The 22,171-nt window shown below is 44.9% G+C and overlaps 1 long non-coding RNA gene across 2 annotated transcripts in view; it reads left to right on the top strand.

Annotated features, from left to right (window-relative positions):
- LOC308060149 overlaps positions 1-22,171 on the top strand; it is a 181,262-nt gene that overhangs the window by 131,923 nt on the left and 27,168 nt on the right. For both annotated transcript variants that reach the window (XR_013926620.1, XR_013926621.1), the window contains exon 2: positions 1-22,171. This exon is cut by the window's left edge and continues 6,247 nt beyond it; it is cut by the window's right edge. This is a non-coding gene — a long non-coding RNA (uncharacterized lncRNA).

Below are 22,171 nucleotides of genomic sequence, written 5' to 3'. Positions count from 1 at the left end.
CGGAATTCACAAGTCTGAACCACTGCAGTAAACAGGGTTTTTAATGGAGTTACCATTACTTTCTTGACATGAAAACCATCCTCGTACCTGTGCATTACTTTAAAAAGCTTTCATGTCTGCAGGGCCATCTCCTGCAAGCTGGTTCTGAGAGCTCTGCTTGCCAAATTTGGGTGTGTGTGGGAGGTACTGGCTTGCATACATCTGCATGATGTATTTCCTAAGTTCAGACTTCTCCTAAAAAATTATTTGCTCTTGCTTGGCCACAGGAAGAAAGTCAGGGGGGTCACTAATATTGGTAAAATCAATATGTAGAACAAATATTCATAAACGTATATTGTGTGTAGACATGGTCCTCAATCTGTTCCTGTGCATTTTGAAAACCCTAGGTGGAAAAACCTTGTAGCTTAGGGAAACCACAGTCAAAGTGAGAGGATGGAGGACAGGTCATTTTGTGAATGGGACTCAGCGGGTTTGACTTCTGCCATGCACCCTCTGTTGACTTAATTTGTTCGTGCACTGCTTGTTTTTTGCAACTGGGGACAGGTAGTATGATACGTAGATTTTCTAGGGCTTGAAAAGCACGTGCTGCTTGTTTTTGAGGTGCTCAGGTGAAAAGCAGGTGATTTAATGCAATGAAATTGAGGATCTGAATTGAAGGTATGGCTCCAGGCTGACAGGAGACCAACTTAACAGGCAATAAGAAGGTCCTTTCCTGGGGGCTGGAATTCTGCCCTCCCACCCAGAGGCCAGGCACAGCTGTGAGCACAGCCTCAGCCACGGCAGCACCGAGCAGAGCGGGTCGTCCCATGAGTGGTTAATGCCATTCATTGGGCGGTGTGACAGGCTGGGAAAGATGCTAGCAATCCCCTGCGTCTTCCTTTGCTGCGGGGAGGGAGATCTCCCTGAAAGGTGGCAGTGGCTTTGCTGTGATCATATGATCTCATCTGCAGTTGCTATTTTCTACTTGTACTGTGGAGGTGCCTAGAAGGTCCGCAGTGAGGACTTGGATGTAGCTGATTTGGGCTGTAGGCACACACAAAGGTCAGCTCCTCCTTGAGGAACTCTGTCTGGAGTGCTGATCCTGCAGACATGAGACCTATCACTTAAGCTACTTGCTTATATGAATATGTGAAGGACTGGAGATAAGCTTTGTGGCTTCTCAGCACCTTAGCTACCCTAGTGTGGGTAAAGCCACCAGCATTTTGCAAGGGGATTCATGTTTAATTTGGATTATGTGATCTCCATAAGCGAAACAAGGAAGGAAAGATTGCCTGAATTCCTGGCAAGGTTTGTGTTCTTTTTTTCCCCTTCTTTATAAACTTCATTTATTTCTGTTGGGGTTTTTTTCCCCTTCTTTCTTTTTCCCACCCCACCCAGGCCTAAATAGTACCAGGAAATTCTGTACTTACCCAGCTGTACTGTCTGAGGAAAGCCAAGGTTGGGGGGGGGGGGGGGGGGGGGTGTCCATGCATGAAAATCATAATAGTTTGAAATGAGTTATTAACTCACTGAGTTTCCCAGAGAGAAGAGAAGACGTCAGAGACTTAACTGATATGCCCCTTTCACTTAACCAGAAGGCCAAACAAAGGTTAGGGCAAGTGGGTATACATGACTTCTTTATCCAAATCCTTGAGGATTTCCCATTAGCTAAGTCAGAGGGGGTTTTTTCTTGGCTTTTGGGTTTTTTTTTGGGAGGTGGTGGTGTGTTTTTTTAAGAAAAAAATAATTAAAGTGGATCAAATAAAACAGGTTAATTTATTTTCATCGCAGCCCTCTTCCTGGTGCTAACTCTGCAGTCTGTGGACAGAGAAGCTATAGTTGGTTGCTCAAATGGCTGTCTTGCCTGAAAAACACAGTGATCGCCTCAAATAGCTCACTTCAAATTGGGTCATTGCTTGAGAATGCATATTATGAAATAGTTTTAGCCCAAGTTGATTTTTGCATTAGCAAATGGATCAAATGAACATTTCCTTGCATATAGCCACTGCTCTGTGTTGATGACAAAACTGTTACGTGTACTTCTGTGCCACTTCACAGCAGTGTAGGTTTTTTTTCTTGCTACTACTAAATGAAGTCCTAAAAGACTGCAGTTCTGGGGGTTAGTACTGTCTTGCTCTGCTAGTAATGGAAAATTGTTTGTTTGGACTGGCAAGAAACACTATTATTTTCTTTACCATGCTTTTTGGTGGGCACATTGTATGATCTGAGTCACAGCAAGTGATCACACAGTATATAACCATGCAACACTCACAAGCATTCACACCCAGATCAGGATGGTGAAACCTGTACCAGTAAAAACATTTTGAAGAACTAGAACTAAGTGTTTTCTGCATCTGGAGTTTCCAAAATGCCCAGAATGCTCGTGCAACAAGAAATAGTGCACCAAAATAGCACCATGCATGAGAAAGCCTCCAGGCTGCGATAATATTTCCTCAGCCACACTTACTGTTAGACACTTCCAGGCGGAGCTGGACCGCATCCACGAGTCATGTTGACTTTGTCTGGATTGATGGGGTTTCAGCAGCTGTCCCCTGCTGTTTTCAGGGAGTCAGGTTGGGAGCTGTTAGGTGAAACAGCCCTGTAAGATTAGGAACGAGTGCCAGTGCCTGGCTGTGAGTGGTGGTATGATTTGTGTCCGAAAGAATAGTACCCAGCAATATGCACTGGGTCCCTACCCATGCCTCGGCGTGTCAGAGGACTCCATAGGAAGAAACATGGAATGTGGAGGCAAATTTGGGGCAAATAAGTGTCCAGTTCCCTTGCTCTTCTTGGCCCCATAGAAAGCTCCAGCTGATGTGGTGCGTGACTCCTGCGTCATTCTCCAGCGTTGCCTTGTGATTGTGCAGGTCCCTTGGTGGGCTGAGATCTACGTCCAGCCTTGCTAACTCCAGTGGCACACAAGCTGTCCTCCCTAATCCAGTTTGCTGTGGTCCAAGTTTCAGGAAGGTATCTGAGAAGGAGAAAAAGAGGTCTGGATGTTCCCAGAATAGGCAAATTAGTGAAACCTGCTGAACCGACAATAACACCTAAGAAATCTCTCCCTTTTCCCTGGGTTTGTTTATATCCTACTTGCACTTCACTGCCAGGCTGGTGGGGCTTGGGGCTGGTAAGAGGTTTCTTATGGGAAACAGTTTTTTCAAGTCTGAGGTGTAGGACTTGGGGAGTCAAGGAATGGTCTCTTCGCATCAAAAGGTCACTCCTGGAGTACGGATGTTTTGCAGACTTTTGGTTTGATGCTAATAATTATGTGGATTTTTGAATAGTTGGAACCTAGGCAGCAAATAGTTGGATCCAGGTGGTAACTGGTACAGATAGAAGAAAGTGAACAGCAACTCTGCTGTTCTTTTCTTTTTTTCTCCTTGGGAACTTAAAAATTCCAATCTTGCTGCATTAAACTAAGTCATGCAGAAATGTTCCAGCTGTTCCTTGCATTGTGGAAGCCAAATCCAGCATTTTGATGGGTTTTTTTCCTTTGTTTTTGAGAGACCAGTTGTAAAACTATTTGATGTGTTGAGTAACAAAATCTTACCTGTACTCTCCTTCCAGTTATTTGGATTTTCCTAATGTCTTATTTAAGGTGGAATCCTTCCAGTTCGTGGTGTAAAAATACCAAGTTCACCAGAAGGTAAACTGGCCAGCCTTCTTTGGGAACTGGAATGTGTAGTGGAGCTGGTGGCCTGTTAACCTTTTAGGCTCCCTCTTCTCCTTCACTGAATGTTCTGATGGCAGCTGAACTCACAGAAATTTTGGTCAAAAGCAGCAGAACATATCAATAAATAATTTCTGTGGTATGTTTTCTGTTTTTAAAAAGAGCTTTATTTGCTATGTTTGCTAAACCCTTGCCAGCCTCCTCAATTTGCAGGAAGAGGCAATCCTTCTTTTAATACTCCTAAGGGAGAATCCTTTGAAGTTTGATGGCGGGTTTTTTATTTTTGAAAATAAGATTTGTGTCCTGTTTTGCCCAGCAATTTTCAGGTGCGAGCTCTCTCTGAAGTGCAGACTGTCTTAATCATGAAGACCTATGTCTCTGCTTAACAATGAGTTGCCTGCTCTCACTTCACACCCAGTGTGTGAGGGAGCAGGAATGCTGATTTTGGGAACGCTCACCCCACAGCATTAATCCCTAGAGCAATGGGTCCCTGTGTCCCTTTTGGGGTGCTGATGACATTCTGCATTTCAGAGGCCTGCTTTTGACCTTCTGCTGATGCTGTGGTTTCTGGATGCACGATCAGGAGAGCAGTACGTGCTGTGTGGAGCAGCTTGCATCTGAGCAGGTCAAGGATGGATTTGGACATCGGGTAACCTCTTGCTTACACGCAACATGGGACAGTCTCCCTTCCCTTAAGCATGCATGGACTTCCAGTGCTCAGCTTATTCTGGTTTAATGGAGAAGAAGAAAACCTGTGTCTGTTACCAAATTACACAGAGTCCTCCCCACAGGACTTACAATTTCAATGTTTTTCCTCTTGTTTTCAGTGAAGCTGTTTGAGGATTTCCAGGGTTACTAGCATTTTTAATCGTCAGCCTTTTTAACTTAAAAGGTAGTCAGCTCCCATAAGGCCAGAGGCAGGTGACTGGTGCAGGTCACAGCAAAGTGCCAGGTGCAGTGCTAACTAGCCTGTTATCAGTGACTGCACCAGGCACAGTTCTCTACCTGACCATACGACAGCACAGTAACCTGTTTTGATCTTCATTTTCTCCCTTTAATTGGGTGGCCTTTCTTATGTCTCTCCCTGCCTCTAGTCTTGTTAACTCATGAGCACAGAATGGTCTGGCCAGGATATCAAAAGACTGGGTACTTAAAACGAACAAAACCATACAGCTGTTCATAGCAATGCAAAGAATATGGAAGCTTTTGCACTTCTGATACAACCTGCTTTGTGTGCTAAGGACTGTAGTCGGACGGAAAAAAAAAAACCCAAAACTTTGAAGGTTCGGGGGGAAAATAGCCTTTTATTGGGGTGGGTGGCTGATCAAGAAAAGGGCAATAGAAGTTGTCTTGAGATGCGAGTGAAACAAACATTTGTCACAAACCGAGTGAATGAGGTGGATCTAATTACTGTGTAACGAAACAAAGGAAGATGGCTTAGCAGCCGTTTAGATTTCAAATACTTAGTGCTACTGCAGTGCTACAGATTTGACAGCTGTAGGTAAATGTGGAAAATGTCAGTCCAGTCCTTTTCTGAGCTTTGCCAGGATCACAGAGGTACTCATACAGAAATCCATCAAATACTATTACCTCCATATATGTGTTAATAATATTCTTAATCTTCATTATATTTTCTCTTGGGCCTATATGCTGCGTGAATATTTCTTGGCATGCCTACAGATCTCTTAATTGTTTGTATATTTGACTTGCCTCAAGCCAACTTTAAATGAATGTGTACAGGAATCTTTGCTGTGTATGGGATTATTTAAGTACCATTACTACACCTGTGTGGTATTGTTCATCATGTGTCATCCCATTCAAAAAAAAAAAAAAAAAAAAAAAAAGAGAAATGCGGAAGGGGAATCCTGATGAGTTTTTGACTGAAGTGATATATTAGGGAATCCGGTCAGTGATATTCAAAGGTGTTAGGGCTACTTCTGCACATTTTGAAATTCTGTTGGTAGAAGCAATCGGGTTTTGTTTTTTTCAGGCTAGCTTAGAGGGAATAAGTCTGTGCTTGCAGCTCATCTAGAAATACCTGGAGTAGCTCAGAGGTCAGCGTGGGCAGAAGCCTTGCCTCTGACACTTGATTAATACACCAGGGACATCTCCAGGTGAGCTTGCTTCTTAGTCTGAACCTGAACCGAGCTAACTGGGGGTTTTTTGTCTTCCTCAGCAGCCCATCCTTTGGATCCCAGCACTAAGCACCGTGCATTAAGCACGTTGCACGAAGCCCTCTGTTTTACGTGTGCTGGAGTGACCTAGCTGCCTCTGAAGATGGGAGCCAGAAACTTCAACAGACCCATGGCAGCGGAGACTGCAAGTTTCGGAGTGAGTGCCGGTGAGCGGGGAGGCAGAGGTGGGCATAGATCAGGGAGCTCGGCCCACAGGATACCGAAAGAAGATATGAAATATGGTGCTATCAAAATTCTTCTTTGGGGTCCTCAAACCATTTGCATGTGTCTGTTGTGGCTTATAACATTTCTAGCATGACAGAGGAGGACAACCCTGTCTTTCAGTGCTCAGGGTTATTTACCACGTGTCATTGCCTTTGAGCTGGCTGTTCCAGGCAGGTACTCTTGTGTCCTTTCTCTATTCCTGCACTGTTGCTCCGCTTTGCTTGAGGAAAACAAAAAAGACAGGGTGAGACAAATGTGCTGGTGTGTTTGCTGGAATGGCACACTGTAGGGGCCAGGTCTCTCAGAGAACTTTTGTGCCTCTGTGGCACCGACACTTGAAGCAGGGTAGGTAGGTGTGCCCAAAAGAGCATGCAAATGCCTGCAGAAATCTGGCTGGTCATGGCAACACACTGGTGCAGGCACAAATGCAGATTATGAGGTTCAGTGTTCCACCAGTGGCACAGTGAGAAGTGTTTAGCAATGGTCCTGAAGGTGTCAGGGTTGAGGCTACGGCAAAGAAGGTAGAGAGCTGCATGGATTTGCCCCATAGACATACGTGGCCCTTTGTTGTAGTTTAACCCCAGCTGCAACTAAGTACCACGCAGGTGTTCTATCACTCCCCCCACAGCGGGATGGGGAATAGAATCAGAAAAAAGTTAAAACTCGAGGGTTGAGATAAGAACAATTTAATAATTGAAATAAAATAGATATAACAACAATAGCAGGAAGAAGAAGAGGAAGAATGAAGAAGGCAGAAGGAAGAAGGAAGGAGAGAGGAATAAAATCCAAAAATCCAAAGGGAAAGGGAAACAAAACAACAAGTGATGTGCAATACAATTGCTCACCACCCTCTGACTGATGCCCAGCCAGTCCCCGAGCAGAAATCGGGAGACCCCGGCCAACCTCCACCCCCCACCCCCACCCCGTTTATATACTGAGCACGACATCCCATGGTATGGAATACTTTGCCTAGTTGGGGTCAGCTGTCCTGGCTGTGTCCCCTCCCAATTCCTTGTGCCCCTCCAGCCCTCTCGCTGGCAAGGCCTGAGAAATGGAAAAGTCCTTGACTTAGTGCAAACATCACTTAGCAACAACTAAAAACATCAGTGTGTTATCAACATTATTCTCATCCTAAATCCAAAACACATCACTGTACCAGCTACTGAGAAGAAAAAATAACTCCATCCAGCTGAAACCAGGACAGCTGCCTTTCAAAAGCCTTGCACCTTCCTCTTCCTCACTTCTGCAGCAGGGAGTTGTGGTTTCTTCTCCCTTCCACAGACCTGCCCTGTCTCTGAAGCTATCACAAGGAACTTGTCACATCTCTCTCTGCCCTGACACCAGCATCTTAACCCTCTTTCTCTGTGTTCCCTCAATTTTTGTTTTCCTCCATTTCGTCTTCTGTTAGGCAAAAATTTCGCCCACAGAGCTGTTCTGCAATAGAGGCTGCACATGGGCCAAGAGAGGAGAAAGGTTTTAGACGCCTTTAAGCGTGGCACGTCTTCATGACAAACAGCCCGGTTATTCTGGGTGAAGGAAGAGAAGCAGATCTGATCGTTAGCCATCGCTGCCGAACCCTGCACTGCTGCCACGCTCCAGGCAGTGCTCAGTTCCCGTAAGAGGAGCAGGTCGATGGGAAGGTTTCTGCGGCTGAGCTCCAAAATGCTCCCCGAGCGTCCCTGGGAGTGTCAGCAGATTTCTAACGGAGCCAAGAGAAAGGGCTTCAGTGCATCCACCGCCTGGCCATCTGACAGCACCTCTGAACTATGCGTGGGATTAGCTGCTGTCACACGCACAGCCTTCCTGTAAACTCAGGGTGTTGGGCTCCGTCCACCCCTCAGAGCATTGCCCAGGAGAGGGGCTGCGAGGCGCCGGAGCTGCAGGTGCTTGGTGCAGTGCAGTGGTTAGCGTGGCGTCTCTGGGTGGTGAAAGAGAGAGGGAGAGGTTCTGAAAGAAGCTTTTTGATTTCATTACTTTCTTCCCCGCATCCTGTATCCTGCCTGCGGAGAGCACTTACCAGATTCACAGACCTGGATTGCCGTGTGAGTTGGAAAAAAAAAAAAAAAAAAAAAAAAGAAAAAGTGAGGGAGAGTGAGAGAAAACCAAGGGAATCCATTAAAAATTGCCTTTGCTACCTCATTAATCTTTTGCAGCAAATAATACATGCAAAACTTGGTTTAGCAAAGTCTCCAAAGAATAACATTTCTTTTGGTGAGGTTTTAAAAATTTAAAGAAATAAATTAAGTCACTAGCACAGCAGGAAAGTGCTTGAGGCCTCCAGGATTTGTATGTTTTACCATTGTTCTACAAATAAACCAGCAAAAAATTTTGAAAGTCTTTCAGTTGAAAAATAATATTTGCTTTAAGTGGCCGTGTTTGGGTTTTGGTCCTGCCTGGCGCTTCACCACCTTCCCCGGTCCTGCAGCCAACTTTTGGGAACAGAAGGTGGAAAATGGTAGGAGTGGAAGTAGCAAAGCCATGTGGTGAAGGGACAGGCATGCTGGGTGTACAGCAGGAAGGATGTAAAGCAGTAATTACCCCCCCAGTGCCGCACCCCACTGCAACTGCTGAGACAACCCATGTGTTAGAGATTAGCAATCGGCTTTCTGGCACCCCCAGGGCAGTGGGAAAACTCCTGGCAGCTTTGGTGAGTTTTGGGAGAGAGGTAGCCGGTGCCCCAGACAAATGGCTGGGCTGGTCCTCTCCTCTCCTGCTATATTATAGTCTGGTCACTTTTTTAATGAGCAGGACAAAGCTTCCCAGGTCACCAGAAATCAGAGGAACGAGAGCTGCCTTCTGCTTTCCCTTTTGCATGCTGCTTTTTGTTCTTTGCAATAAAGTGCCTAGAGAGAACCCCTCTATTTTCTCTTCTCCCCTAAAATTGACCGCTTCCCCTCCCATCCCACTGCTGCCTCTCCTCCCTGGGCTACCTCCGCTGCCCATCTGCTGCCTGCTGTCATTCCTTCCAGCTCCACCCAGGCCTTGCCTTGGGGAAGGATAACTACACTCACTCTCTAGCCTGTCCCAGAAATTGGAACAACTGTTTTTTATCAAAGCCAGCTGAGCTGAGTGATCTGCAGGAAAACACAGCATTCTGGAGGAGGTTTTTTAAAGGTATAAATGATGGGTAGGTGTCTAGCTTCCCACTAAAGATTATCACTAGAAGCCAGGTATCATGAATTTCTCTTTCTCTAGCCATTGCTCACACTGAAGCTGAATGCATACACATTGAAAAAGAAATTAGTTAAAGGATGCCTTCAGAGGTGCAAAGGCAAGGCTGCTTTTCTGGCAGGTAATCTGCAACTTGACTGTAATTGCCCCCCTACTCACCTGAATTTTGCATCCGTGGGAATTATTATGTGCATAAGCAGTATAAGGGAACATCAGCTTTTCGCAGATTTTTGTGCTGCTGGAGCTCTGACACTTGTTCCTCCAGCCTCAGTTCCCTTCCCTGTAGAAGCCTTTCAAGGGACTCGGCCACCCATTTTGTGTGGGTCACCTGTGTGGGGGTAATCAAATGTGCACCGCGTGCACACACGCATGTACTCATACACACATGTGCATGACACTTCCAAGTCAGCGAATGCCTGAACTCCAGTTACCCCTGGTACCTTCAGTTAGTGAATATTTTTCTGCTGTAACCTTTAATTACATATCCTTCTGCTGTTTCCCCCTTCTTTCATCCCTGCCTTATTTCGTGCACAGAATGGACTGTGCTCAATTACTGAGCAGCAACTTAATATTTAGTTTTCTCCTTACTGTTTGGTGTGTGTGGCCCCCAGTCTTATTTTCTGTGCAATTTTCAAGCCCTGCTCTGATGACACAATGGCTGATTTCTTCACAGGTTTCTCCGTCCTCATCCTTGTATGTGTATCTGAGGCTACACGAGTGATTTATGGTAGAACTTGTTCTGGTATTGTCCCCAGACTCCTGATGGGGCCCACTCCTACTGCTTTTGTTCTTGGGATAGTTTTAGGGTGGAAAAATATGACAGAGAAAGCTGTCTTATTTGCTGTGAAGGGAGGTAGATATTTTGTTTGTTTGGGGCTAGTGCACGTTCTGTTTTGTTGTAAAAGCTGTGGGTGAGCAGCAAAGAGGAAGGCTGTTTTATTCCGCCTGCTTCAGTTCTGAAGAGAGGAGGAAACTCTCCCTTCTCAGAAGGCCATGGGGAGGGCAGAAGAAATATTACAGAGGGTGGTGTGGGGCATCCCCTCCTCCTGACACACACCCCTAGACTCTGAGCAGAGCTCATGGGAAACTCCTGAGCATGGCACCGGGCCATGACATCCCCACGTGGCCCTGGCAGAGGGTCTCCTGGGAGCCAGTGGCAGTGGTGCAGGGCTTGGGGCTGAGCACAGTGCACTGAACACTGTTGGGCTGAGAGAAGGACTGGGAGCTCCCTAAGATGTGAACATGCAGCAGCCAGGAAGATGCAGTGGGGAAGGGGTGGAGGGGACTGGTTTTTTTTTTTTTTCTGTTCTAAGATCAGTATTCTTTCTGTTTTGAGTAGCCTGGATTCACATCTGTGCAGATCCTCACCCCTTTGGCATGCTGCTTATGTTAAGGAAGAAGTGTGAGAAGACCACCTCAAAGCACTGGCCGGCTTCAGACCCAGTTGCACCCAAAATGCAACCAGCTTAGCAGCAGCTGGATGTCTTTGGCAACACCTGCCTGAGCTGTACCCTGCTAGATCCCAGTGGCAGTCCTGGCTCTGGGTTCTGTAGAAAGCTTCTGGCTCTTGCTGGTTGCTGTGCTAACCCCTGAGCAGTTTGGGGAGGTAGGCTCCTTGTGGTGCTGGTGTTTTCCTCTGAGGAGAGAGGAAGTACATGTGGTTCCTACAGGGCTGCAACAGCAACCACTGCCAATAAAGAAGACCTGAGCCACTGTATGGTGTTGGACTCATGTGACTGACAAGGATGGTGTCTGCTGGGCTGAGGATGACAAGGAATAATCCCTCTTTCCCTGCAGTTAGTAAGTCAGCAAGGTGTTTAAAGGTATTGGTGGTTGGGTGGTACTGAGGCTAGATCAGTATTTAGCATAAGCTTCTAGTAGGCTGAGAAGGTCTCTGAGAGTGATGGGCAGTTATTGGTGTGAGGCTTGGGATGAAAGAAACTGGTGAGGAGTTTCACCACTGCCAGGTGCTGACTGAAGGAGGAGAAATCTTTTTCCATCTATAATGTCTTGTTAAATTTCTCCTTTACCTAGCCTTAGGAGAACTTTCAAAGGCCAGCAGAGGTATCTGAACCAAGAGATTGCTGGAGGTACGTGACCCGACCAGTTTTCCAGAGCAGGTGACAAAGGGGCTTCCTCATCTTCCTGAAGTGTGGGGGACATCCTTAAACCGCCGTCATTTAAAACACGGGGAAAAGTATCTACACGAATGATGTCTTAATTCCACCACTGTGGGAAAAAATACATCCTTACTCACTGCCCCCATTGCTGTGGTGTGAGGTGCAGGTTTGGCAGGGACTTGTTCAGTGTCCTCTGAGTTGCCAGCTCTCTAAACAAACTGCATGTTAGTGAAACGGAAGAATCTGTTTTCCACTGGGACCTAAAGTAATTTGTATTGAGCCCTGGGAGTTTCCAAGCTACCAGATTTTGAAATTGTCTTTGTTAAAACAGGAAAGGGATCCTAGAGCATGGAGATTTTGAGTCAGCGGTCTGGAGCTGCTCCTCGTGGGAGAGAAGGGGAGATCTGCAACTAGTTTCGGTATCTGGCCAGCAATGTTTATTGAGGTAGGAACAAAGATGCCGGCAGCCTCCCCTGTGGCACTCACCACGGGAGCAGAGAGTGGCTGCACGCTCCCCTCATCGCTCTGATGGCTGGCTCCAGCGCTGAGTACCAAAAATCTGTAGCAACAGGTTTCTGGCCATACAGGGAGAAAGGGGAGGAGATGTGTTTGTAAGAGACTTATAAGGTCACATCACACTGGAAAACCAGCTTTTGCTTTTGTTTGCTGAACAGCACATACTGGCTCCAGGAGGCAGAAAGTATGGAGCAAAAGGACAGGTTCCCTTGAAGTGGCCGTGGGATGGCCTGCAGGGAGAAAGGCTAAATTGGAGCGAAGGAAAGTTTTATGGGCAGCAAGTTTAGAAAGAGATTTAAGTGTTTTGTTTCTTTTTTTAAAAGAGGGCAGCTTGGAAGTTGCGGCTCGTTTTGAACCAGGGCTTAAGTGCTGTCATGGGCAGGCATGGGGTTAAAAGGGGCTGACCCAGGTGGAGGATGTTCCACATCTGGCATTCCATTTGAGTCTAATTTCTATGATAAGAACCATCTTTAAAGCTGAAAAGATAGTATGAAGATGAAACAGTTGGAAATAAAAGAAGTATGGCCAAATTTTTCATTTACATGGGCTATGTAAACCTCTCTCTCAAGCTGTAGTTACTGATCTATTTTTACTTTCTTTGCTTCCCAGAGGCAAAAGTAGTGACTCCATGCCAAAAAGACCAATTTTCCCAGCATTTACCAAAAGCAGCATGAATTCCTCAATGGCCAATGTCACAGAAGTGGCTCGTCTGACAGATTGGAGGGTTTTGTAAGCACTGACATTGTGAAGAGAAAAGGGCCAACTAATCAAATCACCCCAGGCCCTAGATACGTTTGGATCTTTATCCAGACTTGCTATCTCATTGTTGTGATCCAGGTTCCTCTCTGCTTGATGTCTTTCCAAGATTCCCCTGTATTTGTTTTATCCTTGACAGGCTAGTGAACATCTACCGGCACCTGTATCAGAAGGTTTGGAAAGGGAACAGCCGAGCATAATCTCCAGATAAATGCAGCATGCCACGACCACAGAGAAACGGGCTTTCCCATGAACAGAAAAACGAAGCCTGTGGCTCTGAAAACCTTTTGATTTAGATTTCTCCCTAGAGAGTAGTGATGATCGTGTTATCACAGTTGTGATCCTATAGTGTGGTGAGCTGGGCTGTGGAAACTCTCAGGTATTCACTTGCAGCTTGGCTGCCCCAAGGATTTTGTGGCTGGGGTCAGGAACACCCTATCAGGTGATATGCTGCTAGGGCTCGGTGGCTTGAGCCTTCCCCAGATCAGCCAGAAGAGATGAACTTCATATTCCACTCCTGATGCAGTAGAAGTATACAAACAAATGTATCCGTCTCTGCTGGGCCACATTCACACGTACGTGTTGGTTCCTCAGTGCCAGATGCTGCTATGAACTCGAGCTCTGCATGCTGTTACAAATGGCAGAAAGAGATAGATATCTGTATCTCTACACACGCACATACATATTATTTTTTTTTGACCTGTAGCATATGGTGATGTTTGCTTAATCTGTGGAAAACTCACATACCCATACATGATGTGATAAGTATTTTCTCCACAGTCTGAAAACCAGTTTTACACTGGGTTGTATTTGTTACTGGATCCTCAAGTCCATTTCTGCTGCATAGCTAGGTAGGTATGTTTGGTATTTCTGATAGGTGCGGGTGGGGGGTGGTGTTCTTGGTTTTTTTTTTTCTGTTCCTTTTTTTTTTTTTAAAAAAAAAAGCCAAATTAAAAAAAAAATCAACACACTAGAAAACTCATAAATAATTCAGAACACATGTTTTATGTCAACTGTTTCACTGTTACTATTTTATCTCTATAAACAGGGCAGAGGCAAATCCCATCCAAACAAGGAAGGGGAGGAAGATGCATTGCAAAATTATGGCTGGGTCACATGAGTCAAGCATACATCCACAGATCCATTTCTGACTGGAAGGCCCAGCCCAGAAACAGGGTGCCTACATTTTAGTGTTTGTACACTGTGAGTTGCTGAATGCCCTTACAGGAAGGTGTGTGCACTGAAGCTACGTCTGGCTTGTTGCACGTGTGCAGTCGCTATTTGTCCGTAACTTTGGGTCTCCAGGCTTCCAGAGGTTCAGAAACCCCACGCAAATGTGCTGTAACAAGAGACTCCTTTGGAGGGTGCTAAACTTCTTGGCATTTCCTAGGAATTCAGCCCTTTATAAAATATGACGTTTGGGTCAGTTTTTGTAAGGGGAAGCCGAGTCCAAGTTTCTGAAGTCGGATGGGAGTGCTCTGCTGAATTAAAAAATGAGTTGGTCTGGACCCATAGCAGATCTCATCTCCCATGCAGATGCGGCAGTTTCCATTTGCGTTTTCATCCCATGGGTTCTTGACGGATCAGCTGCTGAGAGTTCCAGAAAGTCGCTTTAATTTCCAGCACACCTTACATGATTCCTATAGTCCATGTTAAAGTCTCTTTATATGGAGATGTTGCCTCATGTTCCATTTACTGTGGTGCAGCGTTGCTGAGGCAGCCTGTCTCTGGCCCTTTGTAGCTGCTTGATTTGTTTTAATAGCTTGGTGAGGTATATTATTTTGTGTATCTTCTGACCCTAGAATTAGACCCATCCCTATTTTACTGTGGTGATAATAAATGTCACCATCACTTGTCTACCACTCCAGTTCTGATATGCACTGCAAAGCTAAAGATAGTGCAGCAAATTAGGTAATATCCCAGGCTGTCATGTCCGCAGTGCAGGACACAGCAGACCAGTTCTTTCTTTCAAAAGACCCATTCCTGAGAATTATTTATCAGCCTTTTCGTAAAAACCTACACGAAGGATATGCCACAGCACTGCTGTGAATATCCTATCACAGTTCTTCATCTCTCTGCAGTCAGAAGATTTCCCTGGTGTCCAGCATTGTTGTCTTTGATGCAAATCTTGTCCCCTCCTCAGTGGCCACAAAGGCAATTAGTAACAACCTTTTATGTACCAGGCAGATGGGGGACCCTCCAACATGGATGATTCTGCTAGGGTTATGAGGAACCAGAATTTGGGGGGGCCTTTCTCTGCCACATATTTCCCATCTGACCTCAGACAAGTCTGTTAATTTTGCTACCTCAGAGGATGCTGCCAGGGTAAATTCACTGGTGTTTCCAGGGGTGTTCAGATACTGCACTGACAGGGCCTACATAGGTGAGTAGGAGAGAGAGCAGACATACATTTATTAATCTGGTAAAGGGCTGATATTTAACTCAGCAATGCTCCCAAACAAATGTCAAAGACTATATTATCAGCATGTCTCTTATCTCTGGAATTTTGTTTTGTGCTGCGCTACTTTACTTGTTGGTTTGTGGTTTGTTTTGCAGCTTCCAGGAAAAGAGAACTTTAAAAACATGAGCAGAAAACGCCAGGCGAAAGTTGTAACCAGCTCTCAGCGTCCGTGGTGCGACAGCCAACAACTAATCACCTGCTGCTGATTTACAGATTCCTGGGAAATGTGGTGCTGAGTCTCAAAGAACTGGAACAAGAACAACACCCAATATGCTTCTCGGCAAACAGTGTAACGTATCCACCTGCTTCGCGCTCTCCTAATTTAGGCCATGTGGAGTGTGTAATGATGAACTGGCCAACTGGTTATGTTGCTGTAGATCTCATTCCCCACCTTACAAAACACCCCCGGCTGACCCCGTCTTTCATGAAAGCTCAGCCCAGGGTTTCCAGTCTACCTCTTGGGAGGGAGACAGCTCACATCAACCCTTCACAAACACACTTCTCTAGAGAGAAAAACACAATGTTGTGTTGTTTTTATTTTGTTGGGCAGCTTTTTCAGGTTCTGTAACCCACTTTTCCTTCCCTTTAAACTGTGACCAGTATTTATTTATCCCTTTTTACACACAACAATTTAATTAAGAAACTAATCAGCGGTGTTGAAATGATCCTTGAACTACACCCCTATCACTGAAGGAAATTTATGAATGCATTATACAAGAAAGATCCTATTATCTAAAAAGCTTTCCACTAAAAGGATTTGGCATCTGAAAAGTAAGACCTGAAATTCTGCACTACATTTATAATGTAAAGATGTGAACATTATTTATAGAGTCTGAAAGGTATTCCAACTGATTCTGACAAGTTTGTCAGGATTGTTTATTAAAAATAAAACTGCTCCGTGTTCAAAGGATTTCCAAACTGAGTTGGCCATTTAGGAGTCTGAAGAACAGGTCGTAAAGGTACCTGTGTAACAGACAGAGGTTTAATGGTCTCGGCTGCCTCTTCAGTTAATAGAGAGAGATTGGCATGTTCCAGTTATGTTCCATTTCCTTAGGCACTTCTCTTTGGATGGGAATTTATTGGCTGATCATCTCAGCAGGGCATTAACAGGACATCTGTAGTTAATCATTATCATCATCTGCCATTGCGAGTTCTCTTGGCTTCAGATCAAGAGAACATTTCTGAAAGCTACCTGGAACGTAGGCACCTTGGGCAGAACGTAACCAGATCCAAAAAGGAGTCCCACCTGTGCGGTCTCACTCAGCCCCAGGAACTGAGCTGTTGCTGGTTGTGTAACAGGACAGATTCAGCAGGATTGTCTCCACTCCACCAGCTGTATGCTAAATGAACATACAGGACCTAGTTCGTAAGTCCCAAATGGCTTCTGGTGTACAAAGGCTCCAAGACTTTTGACCCAACATAATCAAGACAGTTATGTTTCTGGACGTCCTCTGTAGAAGAAATAAAGGTGCCTCAGTAAGTGCTCTGGAGGGGGACCCAGTTAGGGGAGGGACAGAAGATCACTTACTTGCTGCCAGGCCTCTCCACGCCATCCAAGTAGCACCGTGGGCACCTAACTGCAGGCTTAGATCCAGTCCTTTGTCCTCGATGGACTTGAAGTGGCAGGCGGGAGATAACCAATTAGTTCAGGTCTAGAATCAGGGTCTGATAGCTGGAATTAATGAGTGGAACATGTGAAAGCCTGGTTTTCTGCGGCTTTGGATCTCATGACTGAATTATCCAGTGTCTAAGAAGGTTATGAGCTCCACTCCAAGGTACAGCTGTGGTTGGGAAATTCCTGAAAGTGCTTGCCTCTGGGGATTCTCTGGTAACTAACAAATATGATAAGAGTTCTTCTTAGAGGTGTCCTTTGTTAAGAGCACTACAATTATTTCCTCTACTGCCTTCTTACTTTCACAACATTTGCAGAATTTCATCTTTTAACTCTTTGTCCTCTAATAGGTTGACTTGGAATGTGCCAACAGGTTCAAAAGGCTTTGGTGTGGGGTGAGAAGACAGATAAAATACAGGCTGACGTGTAGCACTTTCCTGAGAAAAGTAAAATATAAAGGGCATAGTGTCTGTCCTGTGATGCTTACTGTACCTCTAAAGGATGAGCAAAATAATAAGAGCATGGTCTGAGGAGGGTAAGGTATATTAAGGACTCATGTTAGAAAGGCCAGGGAATTCTTTTAGCAACTTGATGAGATCCCTGGTTAAATTTACCATTACCTACACTGCTGGAGTCTATTGACATGAGCTTGCTTAGAGGTATGATGCAGGAATTAATATCCTCGCACTTTCCATTGCCTCATTTGCTTAGTTATGTATTATATACTCCACATGGGTTTGCCTCATTTGCTTAGTTATGTATTATATACTCCACATGGTTTCTGTAGGGAGAAGAGGAATAAGGATGAGAATAAAGATGAAAAGAGAGGACTGCCATTTTTTCTATGAAGTGCAGATTGCAAGAGTGTGGCATTTTTCCCACACATCTTGAATAGTTTTGGGCTTGGGCTTTTTCAGGAGTTTTTAATTAATTTATTGTCTAAGTAACTGTAATAAGAAGAGCCCCTGCCACACTGATTCTAATGAGGATTGCATGTGCTCTGTGTCTTTCTCATTGTGGCCTGGATCGTTTCAATATTTTAACCAACATGTGCCGTGGCATATTTCACTTATATCTGCTTAAATTAAAGCTTGTCAGTTTAGGAGCTAAGAAACATGCTAATATTTGAGAGAGATTTGACATTCACTGCTGAAAATCATCACGCTAAATATCTGGCATCAATGACATTACTTGAGAAGGGTTAGGAATTTTGCTGTGTTCTACAGGCTGGACATTCTGGACTTAAAGAAGAAAAATGTACTTCGCCTTCTGTGTTCATAATTAAGGTCTTCACCAAAATTTCAGCTTGTTTTTCTTCTGTATTTTTTTCTGAGCAATATGTGAATATTTGAGTTCCTCGAAGTTGCTGCTAGGAGAACAAACAGTACCAGTATCTCAGAAGTAGTTCGAGTAATAGCACGATTTAGCTGTAAAAGGAATGGCATTTCCTTATGTTCTCATCTCCCAGAAATGCAAGGGAAGATGGCGCTGAGCTGGAAGAGTCTGATGGAACCTTGGATATTTGAACGGCTACAGCCACAGGAGATGAAGCTTAATTTCCCATGTGCATGTATTTTTTTTTCTTATGGGTCACCGTAGCAAAACACCATGCTGTAGGTAGTATGTACAGTGATGTACAGCATGCAAACTCTTCTGTGCTGGAAATTACTTGCTTGTTGGCACATGGATGTTAAACTCGGGTATGAACACAGAGGTACTACACATCTGAGTTTAATCTCAATTGTAACGTAATTGTAGTGGTACTTAACTGGCCATTAGAAAAGGGAGCAGAACCCAAATACTTCAAAACTAAGAGTTCTCGCTATGTGTTGTAGAGTTGCTCTCTTGTGCACCATCAGTGAATATGCAGTGGGCAAACACTTTCAGTGCAGGTAGAATACAGGATGGTACAGGTTGGAAAATGCCTCAGGAGGTCTCTTGTCTAATGTCCTGCTCTAAGCAGGATCAGCCATGAGATGAGACCACATTGTTCAGGGATTTATCCAGGTGGGCCTTGAAGACCTCCAGGGAGGCTATACAACCTCTGGCCAGCTCTGATTGTCCTCAGGGGGGAAAAAAAATACAGGGAGTCTGAACTTCTCTTGTTTCAATTATGCCTTGTCTTCCTATCACACACCACTGTGAAGAGTGTGGCTCTGTCTTCTTAATGACCTCCTCGCTTCACCAACTGGGTGCCCCGCTGACCACCAGCTTCTGGTGACTGAGATGCAGGGAAGAGGCCCAGACAGTGTTCTGACATCTTAGATGGCATAAAGGCAAGTAATGGATGTTAAACATAGCGTTTCCTCTTCCAAAGCCTGTGTAGTGGCCTACTCCCTTGGTCACACCACTCCTTTTAAAGCACTTTTTTGGTTCAACCTCAGACTGGTGGGTTTCCTACTGTTCAAAGATTCTGAGATTTGGTGGGAGGGAACAGTTTATTTGATCTGCATTGGTTTATCTTGTTTGCAGTTAGGCACAGGAAAAACCACTTCTCACAGAGGCTTTCAGTGTCCCATTTTCCACAGTTTATGCCTCATTTCCTTTCGGATCTGACTTCTAGCCATAATCAGCTGTAGTCATAACTTGTCTGTTTCAGGCTGTATTCCCTATTTATTGTCCTTTTTTGTGCAAGCGGTGTTACGCGCCCTGAGCACATCCTGCTCTGCATAGTCTCATCAGAGCCATGGGAGAAGAGTCATGAACTCAGGTCCTGGCCCTGCTGCCTGTCCATGCTCAGTTGTGTCAGCTCCAATTATTGTCCCTTGAACTGACATAGAGCCCATGTTCACGTCCAGGTCACCGGCTTTGAAGGAGCACTATCCTGCCCTTCTACCAGCTAAGCTCAACCTAGGTGAAGGTCAGATCCGTCATGCAGAGCTATTTATAATTTGAGTGAAGCTGCAAAGGAAGTGGTGGGCAGAAGACAGGAGGGGAAGGTGGGGTTGGTAGAGCTGAGCCAGCTTTTGTAGCACTTGTGCTTTCTTGTAATGGAATTTTGCTTTGTGTTTGAACCCAGGACAGGCCCAAGAGGAGGTGTTGCTCAATCCAGCAGAAACCATGTGGAGGAGTAGGTTCCTGAACCCTGAAACATTGTGCAACTCTACCTCTTTGTACTCCTCAATGCTGTGGACTCACGTCAGTGATCCTCTCCTTTTCCTCCAGCTTGCCCAGTTTCAGGAATAATCCCTGTTGGCAGCTTCCTATAGCACTGCAGTACTGACTGTTTCAGGCTAACTGGTAAATCTTCACCTTTTTGATAAGAGAACTGATATATAGACAGATGAAATGATGTGGTACTGCTCCCTGTGCTTTGCAGAACTGGTATTTACTGTTGCCCAGATCCCTGTTAATCCACAAGTTGAGGAGGGGCTTGAGAAGTTCATATACTTGGGGTGCCTCTGCATTTTGCTCTTACTGGTTGTATTCCATTAATCTGTTTTCTTTGAAGAGTTGGACAGACTTTCTCCAGCTTTGGTGCGGCACATTAATACTTCTGCATAATATGGCTTAAAGAAAAGATGAATTGGTGAGTAGCCTGGAAAGCTGAGGCACATTGCCCTTTTGAGTAATGATTCTGCATATGGAAGGGGGAGGAAAACACTGCCATAGGGCCTGTATGACCTGTTCATGGGGAAATAATTATTCAGAAAACATTGATTTGGAATGAAAAGTCAGTTCAGAGACCTGACGGTTATACAGCAGTCCACAGGGTTAATCTGGGTAGGTTGTGAGGTCAGTCAAAAATACATCCCTCAACAAAAATGCCCTGCTTAAGTTTTTATTTCAGAAAATAGAGAGAAAACCAAAGAAATGTTGATTGCTGTAAGCGGAAAAAAGCATCCTCCGGGCTTGTGATATTTTTAAGACACAAATTTTTGTACATCAGATGGATCAAGCCCAATGTTCTGTATATATGCACATGAACAATATCCTTTTGCACAATGAGTGTGTAAACTCTGGCAGGGTTTCCAGCACATGAAAGACTTTAAAATGGACTCAGCTCAGTTTCCATGGCATGCTGTGTAAGCCAACAAAGGGGGGCTGGAGAGTCAGGCAAGGCACTGGGGGAAGGCAGAGGTCTCCTGATAATCTTTATTATCTTGGGTGTCTCCTCTTCTTGGCTCCTGTTTCCCAACTGGAAAATGAGAATAATGCCAAGGTCCAATGGACAGTGTCTTGTTTTATTTGTTCTCAGTTTATAAGTTAGATTTCTTTTTAAAAAGACGAGGTTGGCTCATCTGCAGCCCTTGTGAGAAGAAGACAGGTCCTCCTACCCTTTATGTCCATGCAGTGGTGTCAGCAAGGAGGTGATTTCACAGGAGAGGTAGGGTACGGCAAACAGGGAGGTGCAACCACCCAGTAAGAGGCCTCCAGCCCAGTTGGAAGGTAGCAGAGATGAGCAAGGAGCAGGTGCACAATCAGGTGTCTTTGGGATGGGAAGAGGAGGCTTCACAGGGACCAGAAGGGACGACGCATGGCTTGCTGTGGTCCAGATATTGACTGAATTGAATGAAACCAGACTAGAAGGCATTCTTGCAAGGATGCAGTGGGCAGGGAAAATGTGTTGTATGTTATCCATTTCATGGCGGTTGTCTTTGACCTAGCCAGTCCAGTTTACACTGCTTTGAGAAGTTAAGGATTCTAATTTATATTCTAGCAAAATTCAGTTGGTTTAGGTTCAAAAGCCTGCCTTAGCTCTTTTGAGAGCCTAGATAAGGGAGGTTTGCCTGCCAAATTGGGATCTCATAACATAAGGATGCTTTTTCTTTGCAAGGTGATTGGGGTTGTGGGAGTGAGAAGTACCCTGGAAGAGTGAAATCACGGTTATTGAATGGCCAAATACTCATTCAGGTCTTGAAGCCTATTACCTGCACTCATGTGCAGCTTCTCCCTGCTGATGAGTCTTGCTGAATTCTGCAGAGATGGTAAGAAGTTACTCCTTGAAGGTATGTTATTGTCCTCTGCTGGTACTGAATACAAGCAAAACAAATGAAGATTCTGCTTGTCTTGGCTGAGGTGGAAGCATCTTCAGTCAATTAAAATATTAAAATTTTCTTTTGTTCCTTGATCCCTTTTTGGTCCCATTTGTCCCAGTGCTCCATCCTTTCTGATGCTGAAGGGAAGGCTGTTTGGAGACAGGGCCACCTCTGCTTTGTGTCTCTGGAGGTGGGCAGGTCACCACATGGTGCTGCTATGGAATGGTTTCCATCAGCTCAAGGTCCCAGTGGGGCATGCAGTTCTCCATAAATGGAGAGGCAACTTTCAAGGCTTTATCCAAAAGAAACACACAAAAGAAAATTGTGCAATGTATGGCGTTCTTTCTTTTGATCCATTTTTCCGTAGATAGTGCATGTCAAATTTAACTTGAATGGTCCCAGTGAGATCTGGTTTATTAACTCTAATAATTTATATGTCTTACATATACATAAACATCCCTTCTTGCCCATTCCTGCAGAAGTCACTAGACTAAGTTCCCAAAATATA

This window comes from Falco punctatus (genome assembly GCF_963210335.1).
Source record: "Falco punctatus genome assembly, chromosome: 3".
NCBI classification, from domain to species: Eukaryota; Metazoa; Chordata; class Aves; order Falconiformes; family Falconidae; genus Falco; species Falco punctatus.
The sequence above is the reverse complement of the archived record's forward strand: the minus strand, read 5'-3'. Positions and strand labels throughout refer to the sequence as shown.